This window comes from Tupaia chinensis, unplaced genomic scaffold (genome assembly GCF_000334495.1).
Source record: "Tupaia chinensis unplaced genomic scaffold, TupChi_1.0 Scaffold000164_1, whole genome shotgun sequence".
NCBI lineage: Eukaryota > Metazoa > Chordata > Mammalia > Scandentia > Tupaiidae > Tupaia > Tupaia belangeri.
In genome coordinates, this window is record NW_006159638.1 from 1,090,981 (window position 1) to 1,096,973 (window position 5,993).

General features: G+C 38.8%; 1 protein-coding gene across 2 annotated transcripts in view; it reads right to left on the reverse strand.

Moving 5' to 3' along the window:
• Positions 1-5,993, reverse strand: part of CRYZ (crystallin zeta) — a 34,667-nt gene that overhangs the window by 28,247 nt on the left and 427 nt on the right. The window lies entirely within an intron of this gene.

Sequence of the window (5,993 nt, forward strand, 5' to 3'; positions counted from 1 at the left end):
AGAGAGTATGCATTCTTTTCACACTACCCAATGGGTCCAAGTTACATCCCAATTCTTTTCCTTCCAATTCTCCACCCTGCCAGGATCCTGAGCACAGATAAGCATGACCAATGTGCTTTCAAACAGCTGGGGCGGGACTCAAATCCTGGTCTACCATAAGCCTGTGGTTGAAAAAAAAAAAAAAAAAAAAAAAAAGAGGACGACCCTGGTTGATCATGTGGGATACAGTTTCCTCTGCACAGCACTTAACCACTGTGCTATGAAGCCAGCTCTAAAATATCAGAGCATTTTAAAAATCTAAAACAGGATAGATAACATTGAAGGCTAAATGTATGCATTCCCTAACCCTCTCTGCCCATCCTTTTAACATGTACCTATAAAAATTCATTCAGCTCTCACCTTTCCCATGCACACTGTGCCACTACTACATGTTCACATATTAGTAAACACTATGTGCTATTGTTTTGCATGCCTTCAGACTTTATTTAGGTTGTACCATACTGTACTTAATTCTGCCATTTGCTTTTTCCTTCACCATGAAGGTTTTGAGATTTATCAATGTTAAACTATTGGCTTTATGTAGATTGTTCATTTTAATGAAAACATTAACAATTTAGACCACTACCCTGCATGCAAACTTTTATACATTATGAGTGCTCAGTTGACATTTCTGTCCTAAACTGTTTACATTAAAATGAAAAGAAAATCAGAGGTAAAACAAGCTTTAAGAAAAATCAAAGAACATTTGTATATAAAATCACATAACTTTGAAAAATCTTCTGTACTAGTGAAAATGTAATGGAGAGATTCTAACTTCATCTCCATAACTGAATTTATGACTTATCATGATTTCTTGAAATTATTATATCAAATGTTGTTAGATTCTGGTACCACCTAGAACAGCTTCCTCAATCCAAGCAGTTTAAACATGAGAAAAAGTTGCAGAAATTATTGGGTCACTGGAAAATCATGACACATTTTTTGCATAGAAAAATGACTTAAGAGAAACACGAGATGAAAGAATTCCAAAAAGTTGAGCTCAGAACAGGAATACTCAGAGCCATGCTGGGTATAAAATCTCATTCCACATACAGGGGGAGAAATCAAAATCAATCTGGTGGTGTTATTGATGAAAAGTCTTGATAAAATAAATCAAAATTTTGTGTCATTTAAAACCCTTGATGCTAAAACGACATAACACAGGACCTTGCACAAAGGAGAAAGTGAAATTTCCAAAGGATGTTTAGTAATGGTGTATCCTGAATTTCAGCTCTAGAATGAAAGGGGAAGACACAGGCAGAGCGCAGGGACCTAAGGGCACTGCAGAACAGCCAGCTAGGGGGCAAGGGAGTGCAGTCCAGTCCTACTCAGCGTTCTCACTATTGTACTTCTATTTAGGTCTTCAGTCAAGCTGGGACGTTCTTGACAAATGAAAGCATAAAGAAAATAAAACAGAAAAAGAAAAGATTGTCCAGATCAGAGCTTTCTATGGTGGAAATAAGATATAGAAGTTTTTTTGTTTTGCTGTTGTTTCCCTTCTGCTTTTGGTTTCAATATGTATGGAAATAGTGTTGCTTTAGAGTCTTAAGGCTCTAGATTTGAAATTCAGTTCTATTATGTACATATACTAGCCACATAGCCTTGGGCAATGCAGTCTGTATTTTGAGCCTCAGTTTCTTCATCTAAAAGGGACTCCCACTCAAAAGTTGTACTGTAGGGACCAACAGATGGGATAATGGTTACATCACTAGACTCCCACATAGTGGGACCGTGGTTAGAGTCTTGATCCGGAGGCTTAAAACTCACTCTGGGCATAGGGACCAGCAGATGGTGTAATGGCTACGTTGCTGAACTCCCATGTAGTCCACTGTGGTTCCAGCCCCAGATCTGGTGGCTTAAACTCAAGCTGGGAGTGTGTGCATGTGCCCAAGATACCAAGAGGAGAATGAAGGAAAAGGGGCTGCGGAGTGGCCACTCCCCCTGGGGGGGTGATTTCTCCCTTTCTGTCTCTCTGTCTTTCTGGCAAGTGCACATGCCCTATAGCAAAAACCTCCCCCCAAATTTAATCTGACTCTGGGCGCAAGTGTATGCGTGCCCAAAATCCTGAAAGCAGACTGGATGAGAAAGGATTATGGCATAGTCCTTCTCCCTGGGGGGAAGGGATGCTTTCTGTCTCTCTGTGTCTGTCTGTCTCTCTGGTGAGCACACATGCCCTATACCAAAAATCTCTCTTAAAGTAAAAACAAAAAAGTTGTATATATGGCAAATACCAAGCACAGAACTTGGCAAATAATTCTCATTAACAAGAGGATACCATAATTTCTTTCCAATGTTTTTTTAAATATGAATTATTTATTTAATTTTATTTGTTATTATTATTATTTGTAAATTTGTTACAGGGCACATGCACTCACTAGTGAGAGAGACAGAGAGAAGGTGATAGAGGGAAACTGAGAAGACAAGCCGCCAGGTCCGAGACTCAAGTCGCAGTCAGCTATGTGGGAGTCCAGCACCTTAAACACCATGCCACCGGCTGGCCTCTCCAATTTCTTATTCATGAAAATATGCTCCACTCTATAATTCTACAATATCTTTAATATATTTATTTGTAGGACTCACTGTAAAAACAAGTTGTTACCCTCAAATAATTCAGTCAGGATAATCATTTAAACAAAACATTAATATCAACTATTGGCTGTCATTCATTCAACACATAGTTTTTGATCATTAACTGTACAAAGTGCACTTAAACCCAGAGAACACAGTACAAAGAGAAAAATGCTGCACCCAGCTCTTGCGTGCTTTCTGCACTCACTTTCAAGAGCTCACACACACACACACACGCTTAGCTCTCTCTCTACTTTCATTATCTTCCAACTTTCTATTTATTTCTTTCAAATCCCTGCATCTCTCTGCCCACCAAGAGACATTACCATTAACTTTCAAAACTGTAGCAACAATGAAAGCAAAACACTCTAAAATAGAATGTATGTCATGAATCTAACCTATATACCTCCCCCTACATTTTGGTATTGGCTAAACTGGGAGAAAAGAAGAAAGGAAGGAGACTCATCCTTAATACTGGGTTTAGAAGGATCCACCTTCTTTGTCTCACACCTACTGCCTCATCCTACACTTCTTAAAGAGATGGGGCATGACCTTGACAGCACTGTCTTCCATTTGTGCTGCTTTAGATCTTATTCCCCATGAGGCCTTTGCCATTATGATTGACCAGACAGTAATCTGCACTCACTGCCTTCGAATTAATTACTCACAGGATCTTCATCTGCTTTATAATACAGGAGGTAAATCAACAAGAATTATAAAAAGAAGAAAATAACATGACACATTAGTAGTAATTATGGTGATTCTTAAGCCCCTGTAAATAACTGATTTCTTCTAAAATGCACAAGTGTTTCATGTCCATTAACATCATGATTTTCATAATAGGTAGAGAAGCAACAGTGATTAAAATTGTTATTTGTTGCAGAAGTAAAAGCCACTTTATAAATGAGAACACAACACGAGACTTGGCCAGTGTCATGTAGAAGCACAATTAGAACCAAAGTCCTAAAGTACCTTAAATGTTGTTAGCTGATTTTTTCCCCCTTACTTTACAATCCTTTTCATCTTGTCTTTGAAATGCTGGCATAGACTACGCTTAATCTCTTAGAAATAAACTTTACAATAATGATAGAGTGACGGATTGAGCTAGAAATGTAAAACTGAATCAGAAGGTGAGATCATGTACTTTATGATTAAGATAGCTCATTAAAATTTGAAATTTTTTAAATGCCCATAAGTCAGGAGAGTCAGAAATACAAGGGACATGATTCTATTAGGAGAACTAAAAACATCCTCATCTGTAAAATGGAGATAATACTGCCTCTAATAGCATCCTTGTGAGAAATAACTCCAACAGCATAGAAAAAAACCTTTCAAAGCAAGTCTAGAATACAGTAAACTGTATTATTTCATCTAAAACATTTGTGGTCTTGGACCAGCAGAGGGCAATGATTATATCACTGGACTCTCATGTAGTCAACTACAGTTCAAGTCCCAGGCCCTGCAGCTTAAAACTCACACCTGGCATGTGTGTGTGCATGCCCAAAATTCCAAGGGGAGACTAGAGGAAAAGGGACTGCGGTGTGGCTATCCCCCAGGGCAATGATTTCTCACTGTCTGTCTCTCTGTATGTCTCTGCCTCTCTGGCAAGGACACATGCCCTATAGCAAAAATCTCTGTTTAAAAAAAAAATTATGGTCTCACAATGGACAGTGCAGGTTTTTTATTAAAAATTAAACCATGCTTCGAATAGGACTATTTATGAAATATAAACTTTTAAATACTAGAATATTTTGCTTTTATTTTTTACTTAAAAAAATATATATATTTATTAGGACCAGCAGATGATACAATGGTTATGTCACTGAACTCCCACATAGTCGACTGTGGTTCAAGTCCTGGATCTGGTGGCTTAAATCTCATGCTGGGCACATGTCTGTGTTTGCCTAAAATCGCAAGAGGGAAATGGAGGGAGATTGTGGCATGGCTATCCCTCATGAGGGGTGATTTCTTGCTTTCTCTCTCTCTCTGTCTCTCTCTGTCTTTCTGGTGAGTGCATGTGCCCTATAGCCAAAAAACAAACAAACAAACAAACAACAAAAATAAAACCTCTCCAAAAAATAAATAAATAAAAAGAATATTTGAGCCTCTGCTGAGAATATATATATAAAATTGTTATTTTTAATTTTGCTACAGGGCACATGCACTCACCAGAGAGAGTGAGTGAGAAGAGAGACAGCAATCTGTCAGATCTGGGACTCGAATAGCAGTTTTCAATGTGGGAGTCCAGTTCCTTAACCACACCACCTACTGCCCCCTGGTTTTACTTTTTACCTCTGGAAGGTTGACTATCATACTTCAAATACTTAGAAAATACAAAACTAGAAATTTTTCCTCTGTAATTTTTTTCTAGGTGATGCTTGAATACATTCAGTTTAAATGGAAATCAAAGGGATGGGGAACACATTAGAAGTGTATTTTTATCAAAAAAAATTTTTTTCGAGAGAGAGGTCTTTGCTATAGGGGGTGTGTGCTCACCAGAAAGACAGAGAGACAGAGAGACAGGAAGCAAGAAACCATCCCCTGGGGGGACGGCCACGCCACAATCCCTTCTTCTCCATTCTCCTCCCAGGATCTTGGGCACCCATGCACCAGGCATGAATTTAAGCCACCGGGTCTGGGACTCAAACCTCGGTCGACTACATGGGAGTCCAGCGCCCCAGCCATTACGCCAACTGCAGGTCCCTACAAGTGTATTTTAACACAGAATAAATAGATCAATTCACAAGCCAGAGCAAAGGTGCATTATGGGACAAGAGTCAATGTAAAATAAATACAATTTTTTGGCAACAAATTTTAAAAATGAAAACTTGAAAAGACAATCAGTCAGTCATTACAAAATGTGTGCTACTGTTGATTAAGGATTCATGTAAACATATGGTTTATTATTCTTAACCCAGAAACTTAAAAACTAAAAATAAAATAAAAGCAACCAGAGAAAGTCTCCTCCTGGCCCTGTGATCTTGTTATTTTAATTCACTGATCAGGATTTCAGTGCCCACTTCCGATCAAGGAGGAAGGAGAGGGAGTTCATAGAGAATTTTGAACCTCTCCAGCTCTCTGATGATCAGCTCCCATGGGGAGTCACAAGGCTTCAGCGGGACCTCACACTGAGGACAAGCAGTCCAAACTTTAGCCTTAATGGCTCAATTATTAACACAGTTTTCCTGGTCACTGAGTCTCCTCTATTACCTACAGAATGGCCCAACCAAGTGTTAACAGGCTATTTTATGATTTTTTTTTCTTTTTACGATTATCTTAGGGGGGCACAGGATCAATAAAACTGCACATTTCACTCCAAAAGTAAGACTGCAACCCTGATGACAACGCTGAAGCTCTAGGAAACCCGCAGTTGCAGGGACAGCTGG